The 15,420-nt window shown below is 42.2% G+C and overlaps 1 protein-coding gene across 5 annotated transcripts in view; it reads left to right on the plus strand.

Moving 5' to 3' along the window:
* The window catches only part of LOC140481627 (uncharacterized), a 295,437-nt gene that overhangs the window by 223,525 nt on the left and 56,492 nt on the right, over window positions 1–15,420 (plus strand). For 3 of the 5 annotated variants that reach the window (XM_072578117.1, XM_072578118.1, XM_072578119.1), the window contains exon 5: window positions 12,920–13,031. The exons of 1 other annotated variant lie outside the window; for it this stretch is intronic. The gene's annotated coding sequence lies outside the window, so the exon portion shown is untranslated. Of the gene's footprint in view, window positions 1–12,919; window positions 13,032–15,420 lie in introns of those variants that run through there. One more of the 5 variants, XR_011961569.1, reaches the window with a different exon arrangement.

The following is a 15,420-nucleotide window of genomic DNA, read 5'->3' on the forward strand; positions in this document are numbered from 1 at the left end:
AGTTGTTAATAAATGAGAGGTTGAGCTAAGTAAGGATTATTGCAACTTGCAAAGGGAATTAAACATCTTCAAAAACTCCATGAAAGGAGTTTTGAATCCAATAGGTCATTAAGTGTGTGTAACGAGTAAAAGCTACAATTGCCTGAAGACGATGTGGCAACATGGTTTCGGTAAAAGGTGTTTCAAATCATGTTAACTGATTAATAGGGTTTAGCTTTTTTCTACTCACTTCCATCAAAAATCGAAGAGTAATTCTGTTCAGTCAGGCAAGTCCAAAACAATCGCTGGAGAGAGTTTGACAGCCAGGCAAAATCAACTTATAGGCAAAAGTGAGGAATGCAGATGTTGGAAACCAGAGTTTAGATCAGAGTGGTGCTGGAAAAGCACAGCAGATCAGGCAGCATCCGAGGAGTAGGAAAATCGACGTTTCGGGCAAAAGCTGTTCATCAGGAATAGAGGCAGGAAACCTCCAGGGTGGAAAGATAAATGGAGTCGGGGGGCTGGGGAGATGGTAGCAAAGAGTACAATAGGTGAATGGGGGTGGGGATGGAGGTGATAGGTCAGAGAGGAGGGTGGAGTGGATATGTGGGAAGGGAGATTGGCAGGTAGGACAGGTCATGAGGACAATACTAAGCTGGAAGGTTGGAACTGAGGTAAGGTGGGGGAGGGGGGTGGGTGGACTTCACCAGTTTCTTCATTTCCCCTCCCCTCACTTTACCTCAGTTTCAACCTTCCAGCTCAGCACTGTCCTCATGACCTGTCCTACCTGCCAATCTCCCTTCCCACCTATCCACTCCACCCACTCCTCTCTGACCTATCACCTCCATCCCCACCCCCATTCACCTACTGTACCCTTTGCTACCGTCTCCCCAGCCCCCTGCCCCATTTAAATCAACTTATAGCCTATGTTAACCTACCAGCTGTGGCCAGATACTGACTGCACATCGGTTGTAGTCAGATTGTCAATCTGGGCTACACAAAGGTTATGGTCAGGCTGGGAGTTGGTGCACTCTGACAGAATATTATTTTCCATCAATCATTAGAGTTGAAGGATGATCACTCTGAGCAATGAAGTGAGTAACGTTGAGGCAATTACCTGTGATCAATCATATTAAATATGAAACCATAAGCGCCTCATCTGTGAAGCAGAGAATCAGAGTAGCATTGTTAGAAAAAAGTGATGAATGAAACTGCAGATGACCTGCAAATTAGTGAGATATTAGCATCAGACAACGTCAGTGAGTGGGCGATAAATTACAGACATTTTACAGACACGCGGAGCTCGTCAAAACACAAAATGACATAAAGTGATGGGAATTTTTTGGCGTTTCATTGTCTCAGATAGATTAACCCTTTAGAGATATCAACAGTGTGTATGCGCAATGTTATGGAAGATACAGGATTCATTTATTCATAAGGTGCTGACAGCAATATTAATTGAGGGCTCACTTAAGATGACTCTTCTGGGGAGGCTTCATCTGTTTCTCTACAGCAGGCACTAAACAATTGCAATAGGTGATATGAATATGGTGAGCTTTTCCTCTCGTTGTTTCTTAGTGTTATGGAAATCTGAATTGTTTCTGGATGCTTTATGCATGTTCCATAATTGATACATTTTCTAACATAAAAGCAAAATATTGCAGAAACTGAAGCTCTGAAGTAAAAATAGAAAATGCCGGAAAATATTCAGGCTGCATCTGTAGAGAGAAAAACTGAATCAACATTTCAGGCCAATTTCCTTTTTTCTGTGTGTTTAGTGTATTTATTACCTTTGTATCAGGAGATGACAAAGCAGGTCCCTGACTGGGTGGGAATTTGCCAGCAGCTGAAAAATTGGCCTAATTTTTCTGATCACAATCAAACAGAGGACTACATACTGCATACAATATTCTTTTGTCCAAACTTCAATGGACAATTCAGAAGAACTCCATGTTAGGCATTCAAAAAGGGACTGGTGAAGAGAACCTGCATAAAACTAAGCTTCCCTTTTATAGCACTAGCTGCGTATTTTGGTAAGTGTTTGAAGATGAATGGGTGTGTAAGCAGAATGACAGGTGAGTGTGGCAGTAACTGAGTTTATTGTCAAATTGCTAGGGTGCTAAGTAGGTAAGGTGGCACTTGGTAAGGGTGGCAACTGGGTAGAATGGGATGTACATGAGGTGGAAAGGGTGGCAGCCAGGTAGGGTGCCAGATGGGGGAAATAGTGGGGTGGTAGATGCTTACAGTGGTAGATCTGTCAGTGCATAAGTGGTAGGATGGATAGGTTAGTGGTTGAATCAGTTCAGGAAGATTTGGCAGATTGGGGACATCAGGACATGGGGTGTCAGGAACTCAGCAGCAATATGGCACAGTTAGGTGGAGGATGCATCAGCTTGGGTCAGGAAGAGAGTTGGCGGTGGGGTCTAATCAGTTCAGGTTGGGACAATCCAGTGGTGGGAGTCAGAGGGATGTCTCAGATGGGTTAATAAGGGGTCATGGTGGGAGTCAGTAAAAGATCAGTGTGAGTAATTGGGCATTCAGTTGTAGAGTTACCCAGGAGTTAGACTAAGAATTTTCCGTTAAACATTTCCTGGATATCTATCAAGGTAGGTAACTGGAATGGTCTGAACTCTCTGATGCTGAGAATTTGTAGCTTTATCATTGTGGAGCAGGGAAAATGCCCTGTGACAGGACTTGCAAAGGGTCCAACATGCAACTTGGATCACAGATCTGGTCTCCAACGAGCTGCAGATGAGAAGATCTGGGCCATAGTCAGCTGAGGTTGCTCAACACTAGTAAACAAGGCATAAATTTAACCTTTTTTCTTTACCAGATCCTTTCTAAAACTAACAGAGGCAGAATAGGAGGATCCAATATGTCCCACTCTGCAGGCTCCCAGGTTGGGATAAGGGAAGGCAATGCCATAGGTGCTGTACCATTAAGAAAGAAGCTGTGAACGTGAAGACTGTTGTGGGATCAAGATGGACCAGCTCATTTTGATGGTGGATGTCATCCAGTGGAAACTTGTATTGTGTGGACTCTGTCATTTATGTGCCTGGGATAATGCTTCAGAGTTAGAATTGTTGAAAAGTAATTGTATAATTTAACTGCTCAGTCCATTTTCAAAATATGCTGATCATAGATAAAAGAAAATTATCCCCAAGAGTACTCAACTTTCAGTGGCTAGGATTCAAAATAATGTTCTGAAGTTTCATGTTCCTAATGAGATCGAAAGAGGAGTAGCATATTATGTGTTGCGCAGGCTTAAAGATAAAGATAAATTTGATCAGATGCTCAGAAACCATTTGCATTTATATCCCTCTTGACTGTCAAAATGACCAAAGATTTTAAATTGGGTGTTTAAAATTATTGATCTGCATTTTGAAGTCAACAGGAATAGTGTATAAGATTTTGCCATATTGCTGGTGTTGTATCAATTTGTATCTGTTCTGTCACATCCAGACTTAACCATTCCAAGGCACTCCTTGGCAGCATCCAGTATCCTATCTGGTACCAACTTGAAGCCAGCTAAACTCTTTTGACCACGTTATAAGTCTCAGCATGGCTCATTCACACCCAGCTCAGTATGGTCCAAGAACCTCTTATCTCCAGATTGTTGGAGACCAGATGTATGATCCAGGCGGCACGTTAGGACCTTTTGTAAGTCCTGTCTTGGATCATTTGCCCTGCTCCTTCACGCCAAAGCTTCCAATTCACGGAGTCAGAGTTCAGATCCTTCCAGTTACAAATTTTAATAGTTGCTCAGGAAAGTTTTGACATAAAAATCTTCGTCTAACTCCTGGTTAACTATAAACATTCTGCCCGATTGCTGACAGTGATCCCCTTACTAACTCCCACCGTGACCCCTCATTGACTCCCCCACCCCACCCACCAAACACTTGGTGTATTTTCAGTTCCAATGGTTCGATTTAAAATTTCCCCCTTGACTCCAAATCCTTGTATGGCCCCATCCTCTCCACATCGTCAAACTTAACTAGAAAGAACAGCATAAGTTGTAAGCACTGGAAATTCACTCCCCACCCCCAAACTATCTGAGAGACAGAGACTTACTTGGGATAAATCCGACTTATGTACCGGAAGTTACCCAAGGAGTGCTGAGCAGATCAAAACCACATTTCCCTGTTGGCTAGCTTTGTTACTGATTCGCCTGCGAAACTCCCTGGGCTTCCAAACTCACAACAACTCTCCACACTCCCCCGAGCTACCTCGGGAAATCTCTCGGGGAGTCACCTTCTGCTGCTCAAATCGATATCGTTCGCTGGAGCATGAGCAGATGGTAAATTGCTTTCTTAACAGACTGACTCTGTAATAGAGAGGTTTCAGAAGCTCTGTGCATTCTGGGATAGTATTACCTCCATTGCCGTGCTTTGTTTGCTTTGCCATCTAACAAGAAGTGATGAGAACAAGCGCGGTTAAACCCCACCGGAGAGCTGTAAATATAAAGAAATGCAACGGGTGGGGGAAGACATGGGGCGGGGGGAGGGAATAGAGAGAAAGAACGGGAGGTGATATGATACGGGCATTATACTCAAGTCTGTTCCCATGGCTGCAGTGTTTCCTGGATCTTACTCTCAGTTCTCTTTCTCAATCCTGGCAGCACGTTAACTGTCACTGATTCTGAAAGGAAAAACATCCACTTTCATATCTTATCACTGGGGACTGGTCCAATGTTGACTGAGTTCTTGGGGAGAGATGGGGATGCATAAGTCCCGGTTATTTATATCTCTGCTTCTGAACTGTGGGACCCTGAACATTGGAAGGAACTGTGACTTCACAGCATCTTTTATGAAGTGCTTCATACTCAGTGAATCCGTGTAGAAGGGGAGAAGGACTCTCACGGTCTCTATCCCCCTTGTGCAGTTTTCACAATGGAATTCTACTGGAGGTTTCTGCTTCTGGTGTCTCTGACGCGTTTCTCGGGAATTGGATGCTGATGAATTTCCCCACTTCCAAGGCCTGCAATGACAAACAGCCGCTTCTCCAGAGATGATGCCGGATGTTTAAATATTGATACAGTTCCTGCTTTTATTCTGCCAGCCGAGCTGGTTGTTCTTGCGTTCCATCCAATGTTGCTATTTAACCGAAATGATAAATAAAATCCGCGCTTAGTAATGCACATCCTCCTTCAGAGAATACATTTGCTTTGGCAGTGCCACTTGTTAGTTCGCCAATCGTCTTCCCTCTCTCAGTGGCTGTTTTACTTTTGTAAATCTTATAGATCTATCAGCAGATCTCAAGAGAGCGACAGTGGGCGTGGGGAGAAGCGGTCAGACAGACTGGCCACCTACACAAATCCGCTGGCACATGACGCGCCACTCCATTTTATTTTAATCTGCAAGTTCCTGAAGTCCACCCAGTCACTGGGTGGAGCTGTCAGTCCCACATTCTGACCAGGGAAGTTTTAACAGCTGGACCGCAGTTTCCAAATATTCAGCGGGGTATTGCAGCGATAGGCTGGTGACACGGAACCAACACTGGTATTTGTGCTTTGGACGCTTTAGTTTGATACAACTGTTTATTTTCCCCATTTTTTTTATTGCCAGGTTAATGGAAGTAACAGTGTTTCTCCACGAATCCTATTTTGAATTCTTTTGTGGAAATATGTGAGAGATTTTGCTTCAGTCTCCGTAAAAGCCTGGGTCGTCACCGGAACAGGTCAGGCAATGAGGAGCAGCACATCTAACAACAGTTGTGTCCCAGACATTAGGAATTCCCAGAGCCCAGAAGTCTGACAGAAGTATGCCGTTCTCATAGAGACGGGGTTTGTTTTTTGAGCAGGGTCTCCGGCGTGGTTGTGTCATTGACATTCCAACCTTACCTATGCCATCGGTTTGTCATCGTCGAAACGCGAAGAGGTAAACATGCAAGGAAGGATATCAGATTGCACGCCCCTTTTCCAAGTGCCGGCTGCAGGAACAGCCTGGAGGTGACGGGTGTGGGGTTTGGTGACTGTTGCTTCCTGAGACTGGCCACATGGTGAATACATGGGATTAGTGCACAAGAGTTAATGGAATGGGTGAAGGACCATTTTTGGCACCAGGGTATAATGTCTTCAATTCTCCAGCACCAGATGCGGTCTAAGGAAGGTGGAAAACTATGGTCAGGTTCTCCTCAATCTCACTACCTTCGGTACCCTTGGGTGCCTTCCAATGGAGGTCATGTCTGGCTGATCTGCAAGAGAGTGTGGTGCTGGAAAAGCACAGCAGGTCAGGCAGTATCCAAAGAGCAAGAGAATCAAAGTTTTGGGCAAAAGCCTTTAATCAGGAATGAGGCTTATGGGTCACAAACCCCGTTCCTTATGAAGAGCTTATGCCCGAAACATTGATTCTCCTGCTCCTTGGATACTGCCTGGCCTGCTGTCCTTTTCCTGAACCAAACTCTGATCTGACCTCCAGCATCTGCAGTCCTCACTTTATCCTGGCTAATGTGTTTGAAGAGGTAATGCGCAAGTTAGACAAAGGAGAGTCAGTGGATGTGATCTATTTGGATTTCCAGAACACAGAACGCTGCTAAAGATGAGCCATAGTGTTAGGGGCAATGACATGGATAGAGGATTGGCTGACTGGCAGGAGGCAAGGAGGAGGGATGAAGAGGGTATTTTCAGGATGGCAGCTGGTGACTAGTGGAATCCTGCAGGAGTCTGTGTTGTGGCCACAACTACTCATGTTATATATTGAAGATCAGGATGAAGGAACTAAGGGCATTGTTGCTAAGTTTGCAGCTCACAAATGCAGGTGGAGGGATGGGTAGTGTTGAGGAAGCAGGGAGGCTGCAGAATCACTTGGACAGGCTAGGAGAATAGGCAAAGAAGTGGCAGATGGAATACAATGTGGGAAAGTGTGAGACAATACATTTTGGTTGAGGCATACTTTCTAAATGGGAAAAGGCTTCAGAAATCTGAAGCCCATAGGGACTTGGAATCTCAGGATTCTAAGGTTAACATGCAGGTTCAGTTGGCAGTTGGAAAGGCAAATGCAATGCTATCATTCATTTAAAGAGGGTGAGAATTCAAGGACAGAAATGTACTGTCAAGGCTGTATAAGGCTCAGGTCGGGCCACATTTGGAACATTATGACCAGTTTTAGGCTCCATGTACACAGAAGGATGTACTGGCATTGGAGGGAGTCCAGAGGAGGTTTACAAGAATATCCCAAGGGTGAAGGTCTTTTTATATGAAGAGCAGTTGAAGAATCTGGGTCTGTCCTCAATAGAGATCAGATGGATAAGAGTAGTTAAGGACTCCAGGTCTGTACTCGATGCAGTTTAGATGGAGTAAGAGGGGATCTGATTGAAACTTATGAAATACTAAGAGGCCTGGATAAAATGGACATGGAAAGGATGCTTCCACTAATAGGAGAGACTAGGACTCGAGGGCACAGCCTCAGATTGAAGGGATGAGACTTTAGAAATGGGACAAAGAGGAATTTTTTCAGGCAGAAGGTGGTAAATCTGTGAAATTCATTGCTGTAGAGGGGTGTGGAGACAAGTCATTGAAAATATTAAGTCAGGAATAGATAGGTTCTTGATTGGTAAGGGGATCAAGGGTTGTGGGGAAAAGGCAGGAGGATGGGGATGCGAAACATATCAGCCATGATCGAAATGGTGGAACAGACTCAAAGGGTCAAATGGCCTAATCCTGCTCACATGTCACATGGTCTTATGGTCATCTGGTTCTGGTGTCTTATCAACTTTAAATAAAGACAGCCCACTTTATTGCTCCTTCTTTTCACTCTTAAGCCTTTCAAAAGTCTGTATTATCTCTATTTTTGCCACAACCTTTACAAGATATTCTTTCTGGGTAAAGATGAATTCAAAGTATTTATTTAATGTTTCACCCATAGCCTGTGACCCCAGGTGTAAATCCCTGTTTTGCTCCCTAATTGGCCCTGCTCTTCTTTTGACCCTTTTAAAAATTATTTATATGCCTACAGGGGACATTTGGGCTCCCTTTTACATTAGCTGTCACCTTTTTTTGTTCTTTGTTTCTCTTATTTGTTTTCTCACCATACCACTGGACCTTCTATATTCAGTCTGGCTCTTAGTTGTCTTATCCACCTGTTTGAAGCATACTTTTTTTCTTAATCTTTAATCACTACTAACGGACCTCTTGATATGTTTGACCTACCTTTCCCCATCATGGGGAATATACCTTTACTTTGCTCAAACTATCTCCTGTTAAAGGCAACTCATTGTTCAATTATTGCTTTGTTTGTCAATATTTGAATCCAGTTTGTTTGGCCAGGATCCATTCTTACCACATTTAAGTTGGCTTTTCTCAAGTTAACTATTCTTACCTTGCATTGTTCTTCATCCTTTCCCATGGCCAGACTAAATGTTATGATGTAAAAGTAATCACTACTTAAACTTCCCCTATGATACTTGATCCATTTGACCCACTTTGATCCTAAGAACCAAGTCTAACAGTGCTCCCAAGGAGTTCTGAGGAAGAGTCACTTGACCTGAAATGTTAACTCTGATTTCTCTCCACAGATGCTGGCAGACCTGCTGAATGTTTCCAATAATTTCAGCTTTTGTTTCTAACAATGTTTCTTTTCTTTTTGGACTGCAAACATATGGCTGCAGAAATTTCTGTGAACACCCTGTAGGCATTCCCTGTGTCCTTTACACAACTACTTTCAACGTTTTTATTAGAAACATTAAAGTTACTAATTTATATCTAATCTACATTTTTTACACACCTCTGTAATTTCCTTATAAATTTGTTCTTCTACATTTTCCCCACTAGTTAGTCAGTTATATTCAAAATATTAAAAGTACAATAAATACAGATGCTTATACTTTAACCAAAACTTAACTTTACTTCCAGTCTGGTGGCATCCAAAAAGAATAACTGAAGTCTGGTGACTGCCAAAGACTGAAAGCTTAACCATTTGACCTGAGTACTGTTTCAAAGATTTGTATAAAGGTTGATTATCTTGAGCCTTTAACTTAGATCTGGCAAGATTGCCCTGCAAACTTCTTCAAATTATTTAACAGTTGTAGACTCCCCAGTTCACCACCAGTATTACTAGCATCTCAAATCTTTTCCTTGGTATTGGTGCCAGTGTCCCATGAATCAAAACCAATTTCTCCAACGCCAAACCTTTGAGACTTGCTCTGAACTCTCTTGTCTTATTTTCCTTATCCTAATTAGCTTGTGGTTCAAGAAGAAAATAATTATTGTTACTGCTTTTTAATTTATTTCCTAGCTGCTCATATACCTTCAACATACCTCTTTCTTAGGCTCAACATGTACCCATGGCAACCAAATCGTTCTTCCCCACCCCCCACTCCAGTTTATAGAATCATACAGTATGGAAACAGACCATTTGGTCCAATGTGTCCATGCTGACCAAATTTCTCAAATTTATCTAGTCCCATCAGCTTGCTTTTCACCCATAACTCTCTAAATCTTTTCTATTCATTTACCTGTCCATATATCATTTAAATGTTATAACTGTATCTGTATCTACCACCTACTCTAACAATTCATTCCACATATGAACCAACCTCTGCGCGAAAAAGTTGTCCTTCATTTTTAAAGCTTTCCCTCTCACCTTAAAATTATGCCCTACAGTTTTGACCTCCTCTATCCTAGGGAAAAGACCATTGCTATTCACCTTATCCATGCCTCTTATGATTTTAGATCATAGAACATAAAAAAATACAGCACAGTACAGGCCCTTTGGCCCTCGATGTTGCGCCGATCCAAGCCCACCTAACCTACACTAGCCCACTATCCTCCATATGCCTATCCAATGCCCATTTAAATGCCCATAAAGAGGGAGAGTCCACCACTGCTACTGACAGGGCATTCCATGAACTCACGACTCGCTGAGTAAAGAATCTACCCCTAACATCTGTCCTATACCTACCACCCCTTAAATTAAAGCTATGCCCCCTTGTAATAGCTGACTCCATACATGGAAAAAGGTTCTCATGGTCAACCCTATCTAAACCCCTAATCATCTTGTACACCTCTATCAAGTCACCCCTAAACCTTCTTTTCTCCAATGAAGACAGCCCCAAGTGCCTCAGCCTTTCCTCATACGATCTTCCTACCATACCAGGCAACATCCTGGTAAACCTCCTCTGCACCTGTTCCAGTGCCTCCACATCCTTCCTATAGTATGGCGACCAAAACTGCACACAATACTCCAGATGCGGCCGCACCAGAGTCTTATACAACTGCAATATGACCTCAGGACTCCGGAACTCAATTCTTCTACCAATAAAAGCCAGTACGCCATATGCCTTCTTCACCGCACTATTTACCTGGTTGGCAACTTTCAGAGATCTGTGTACATGGACACCAAGATCCCTCTGATCATCCACACTACCAAGTATCCGACCATTAGCCCAGTACCCCATCTTTTTGTTACTCTTACCAAAGTGAATCACCTCACACTTACCTACATTGAACTCCATTTGTCACCTTTCTGCCCAGCTCTGCAACTTATCTATATCCCGCTGTAACCTGACACATCTTTCCTCACTGTCAACAATTCCACTGACTTTCATATCATCCACAAACTTGCTCACCCAACCTTCTAGCTCCTCCTCCAGGTCATTTAAAAAATTACAAACAGCAATGGTCCCAAAACAGATCCTTGAGGAACACCGCTAGTAACTGCACTCCAAGATGAACCTTTACCATCAACTACTACCCTCTGTCTTCTTCCAGCCAGCCAATTCCTAATCCAAACCTCCAACTCACCCTCAATGCCATACCTCTGTAGTTTTTGCAGTAGCCTACCATGGGGAACCTTATCAAACGCCTTACTAAAATCCATATACACCACATCTACCACTTTACCCTCATCTACCTCCTTAGTCACCTTCTCAAAGAATTCAATAAGGTTTGTGAGACATGAACCTGCCCTTCACAAAACCATGCTGGCTCTCCTTGATCACATTATTCCTATCCAGATGTTCATAAATCCTATCCCTTACAATTCTCTCTAAGACTTTGTCCACAACAGAAGTGAGACTCACCGGCCTATAGTTACTAAGGTTATCCCTACTCCCCTTCTTGAAGAAGGGAACCACATTTGCTATCTTCCAGTCTTCTGGCACTATTCTGGTAGACAACGAGGACATAAAAATCAAGGCCAATGGCTCTGCGATCTCCTCCCTTGCTTCCAAGAGAATCCTAGGATAAATGCCATCAGGCAGGGGACTTATCTATTTTCACCCTTTCCAGAATTTCCAAAACCTCTTCCCCACATACCTCAAAGCCGTCCATTCTAATTAATTGTGACTCAGTATTCACATCGGCAACAATGTCCCGTTCCTGAGTGAATACTGACGAAAAGTATTCATTCAGTGTCTCCCCAATCTCTTCAGCCTCCACACGCAACTTCCCACTACTATCCTTGACTGGACCTATTCCTACCCTAGTCATTCTTTTATTCCTGACATTTTATAAACCACTATAAAGTCACCTCTCAACCTCCTATGTTCCAGTGAAAAATGTCCAGCCTATTCAGTCTCTCATCATAACTCAAGTCATCTGGCCCCGATAACATCCTTACAAATCTTTTTTGCACCCTCTCCAATTTAATAATATCCTTCCTATGGCAGTTTGACCAGAACTGTATGCAGTACTCCAAAAGTGGCCTCACCAACATCCTGTACAACTGTAACGTTATGTCCCAACTCTTATACTCAATCTACTGAGCAATGATGGCAAGCATGCCAAACACCTTTTTTTACACCTTCCAGCCCTGAAGAGATGTCGTTAACCTTGACACAAGGCAAATGACATGTTCACTTAATTCTTGTTCTCTATGCAGTGAACAGTGTCAATCCCCTGAATGACATTATCCCTTAGTATACTACTCTTGCCTCACTTCATTAGCCTCTTATACCATGATGTCCTGGTCAGTTTGCTCAGTTTTATTGTTAAAATAAATTTTAACATTGAATTTACATTCCTAAGTGCCAACTGAACTTGCATAATAACCTTAAGAGAATCTTAAACTAAACTTCAAAGTCCCTTTGTGCTTTAGAGTTCTGAAACCTTTCCCCATAGAGAAAATAGTCTACATCTCTAATCTTCCTATCAAAATGCATAAATTGACACCGTAACTTACTATTTCTTGTCATTTAAAAATCTGAATAGACACACTTTCCTGAAATTTTGTTAACCAGCCATTAACATGGAATTTTATCAAAATTTGGAGATGCTGGTGTTGGACTGGGGTGTACAAGTTAAAAATCACACCACACCAGGTTATAGTCTAGCAGGTTTATTTGGAAGAACTAGCTTTCGGAGCACAGTTGGTCCCTTATCAGACAACCAGCTGATGAAGTAGCAGTGCTCTGAAAGCTAGTACTTCCAAACAAACCTGTTGGACTGTAACCTGGTACAGTATGATTTTTAACATTTTATTAAATATTTTCTTAAAATCCATTCCCTAAACAAGCTCCTCTGTTCCTTTATCAAAGAATTCACACAAATTAGTCAACCATGATCTGTCTTTTTCAAATATGTGTTGGCTTTCCATAATTATCTCAAAACTCTCGTCTCTGTTGGTATTTTGTCCTCCTTTAACCAAATATTTTGTTTCTTGTTTCACTAACATCTCCCCTCCCTTTGCTTTGGTCCACTATCACTTTTGACCTTTTTGCCTTCTTTAATATGTTCTGCTTGCCTTCTGCTATGAGAACCCTTCTCTCTTGTTCTGTCCTTCCCACTCTCCCGGCCTCTCCAATTGCTTAAAACTTGAAATTTTTCCAATTCTCATGAAATAACATCAACCTAAATTGTTAACTGTTTCTTTTCACACAATTGCTGCCTGACTTGTTGAGATTTTTCAGTGTTTCCTGTTTTGATTTCAGATTTCAAGCATCTACAAAGTTTTATTTTTGAATAAGCAGTTTGACTTGTTCGTAATCATCCACAACTGTGTTCCAGGTACAGCTCTTTTGGCAATGAAGCAACTTGTGACCATTTGCAATAAAACCTGGATAAACTCCAAGTAAGATCCTCACTGAATAATCATCAGGTAACAGCCATCTCCAACCAGGTAAATCACATTTCCTGAGCTTTCATAGAACCACCATCTCCATATATCCATCATCAATATCCTTTCGAATTTTTTGGCCCTACTTTCCTCTTCATTGCAACCTTTCAGACATTCCATAACAACACCATTACTTCCAAGACACATGCCATCCTGACCACACATAGTTCACTCAAAATTCTGGAACTCCTTTGTTATGGAGTAGGCCAGACCACTCAAAACATTCTTAAGCAGGCAACCCTAGACCTAACTTTGCAATTTATTTTGGTAAGTGTACAGTGAAAATTATTTGGAGTAGGATAGTTAGGTTGACTACTTGATTTTAAAACAGATAAAAACTTTTTTCACAAAATTACACAATGAAGCACCAAGAACAGAATAAAGAGCCCCTACTGAACTCAACCTACCCAGCTAGACTTAATTATGCTGTTCAGAATATACGCAACAGTCCCAATAAGCAAACTCCCTTTAAAAACCAGTATAAATGGAACACATGCTTACAGGTTGAAGTTGAAGGCAGAAAAGAGAGAGTTTCCACATAGCTCCCAGTTAAACTTCCCAGTTCAAGACTGAACTAAAAGCTACTCAGCTCAACTCAGCTAGAGAGCTGACCACCCCCCTCTCTTTATACAGGTCACTTCTAAAGCATGACCACTTTGGCCTGAAGTCTCATCTGTTTGGCCTAAACAAAAGGCCTCTCAAAATCCTTTTCATCTTTGTACCAAACCAGACTGATTGGAGTCTGGCATGGTTTATTGCCCCTCTGAAAAAAATCAAGGACAAAGTCTCCTTGAGCCAAGGAACAGCTTTTTAAAAAAAAGGGACTAGCTTTGTGACACTTCTTCCATTAAAAAAAACATCAATACCAAAAGATGGCTTCATTTTTAACCCTTCAAAACCCCGGTCTGAACAAACATATTCACTATACTAACTCTAAACATGCAAACATGTACAACCATATGCAAATTCAGTCCACGACGCACCACCGCCGAAAGCCTCCGTATCTCATTCGAGTCTTGATAACACATCGGCAATTACGTTGTTGCGACCTGCCACCTGAACAATTGTCAAGTTGAATGGCCGCAACAACAAGCTCCATCTAAACAGTCTGACATTTTTGTCCTTAAATTTTTCCACAAATGTCAATGGGTTGTAATCAGTGTATACGATTGTCTCAGATGCATTGCTGGTAATACAAACACTGAAATGTTGTAATACTAACACCAAGCTTAAAGTCTCTTTCTCCACCATTGAATATTTCTGTTGATGAACGTTCAACTTCCTCGAAAAATACTCAATGGGTCTTTCTAGTCCTTCATCATCCTCCTGCAGGAGCACCGCACTGACACCCACATCACTGACATCGATAGGCACCTTGAAAGTCTTTGTGTAATCTGGTGTGGCTAATACTGGGGCAGTGGTTAACACAGTGTTTAGGCTGTCAAATGCCTTTTGACAGTCCGCTGTCCACTGAAACTTCTTGTCCTTTTTTAACAATTCGGTGAATGGAGCAGCCACACTGCTGAAATTCGGCACAAACTTTCAGTAAAATCCATTCAACCCCAGGAACCATAGTACTGCTTTTTTCATCAACGGTGTTGGAAAATTCCCAATTACTTTTTGTTTTTGCATCCTGTGGGGCCATTTGTCCAGATCCAATAACATGGCCCAGGGAAGGTGACTTGGGCTTTGGCAAGTTCACTTTTACCTATGTTTACCACCAAGCCTGCCTTCCAAAATCAATCAAACAAGTCTGATAAATGCTGCAAATGTTCCTTCCATGAGTGACTAAAAATCACTACGTCATCAATGTACACTGCACAATTGGGTAATCCAGCAATGACCTTATTAGTCAGTCTCTGAAATGTGGCTCAAGCGTTTTGCATACCAAATGGCATGACTTTGAACCGATATAGTCCAATTGGTGTTACGAAAGCTAAAATTGCCTTTGCTCTCTCTGACAGAGGTACTGGCCAGTAGCCTCTGAGCAAGTCCAACTTAGAAATGTAAGCTGCTTGTCCCACTTTTTCAATACAGTCCTCCAGTCATGGAATTGGATATGCATCAGTCTTTGTCCTGGCATTGACATTGCAATAGTCCACATATAACTGTTGGGTACCATCTGGCTTTGGCACCATGACGATGGGTGAGCTCCAGTAACTGTAACTCACTTTGATTATGCCATCTTGGAGCATGCGCTCTATTTCCTTCTGAACCTATGCCAACTTTAGAGGGTTATTCCTAGAAGGATGTTGCTTAATCGGAACAGCATCTCCTATATCTACATCATGCACAATTAGGTTGGTAATTCCCAGTTTATTTCCACATATCTCCCCATGTGATAGTAATAACTCTTTCAGGTCATTTCGATTTTCTTGTGGATGGTAGCACA

The sequence above is a fragment of the Chiloscyllium punctatum genome, chromosome 9, assembly GCF_047496795.1.
Source record: "Chiloscyllium punctatum isolate Juve2018m chromosome 9, sChiPun1.3, whole genome shotgun sequence".
Classification (NCBI taxonomy): domain Eukaryota; kingdom Metazoa; phylum Chordata; class Chondrichthyes; order Orectolobiformes; family Hemiscylliidae; genus Chiloscyllium; species Chiloscyllium punctatum.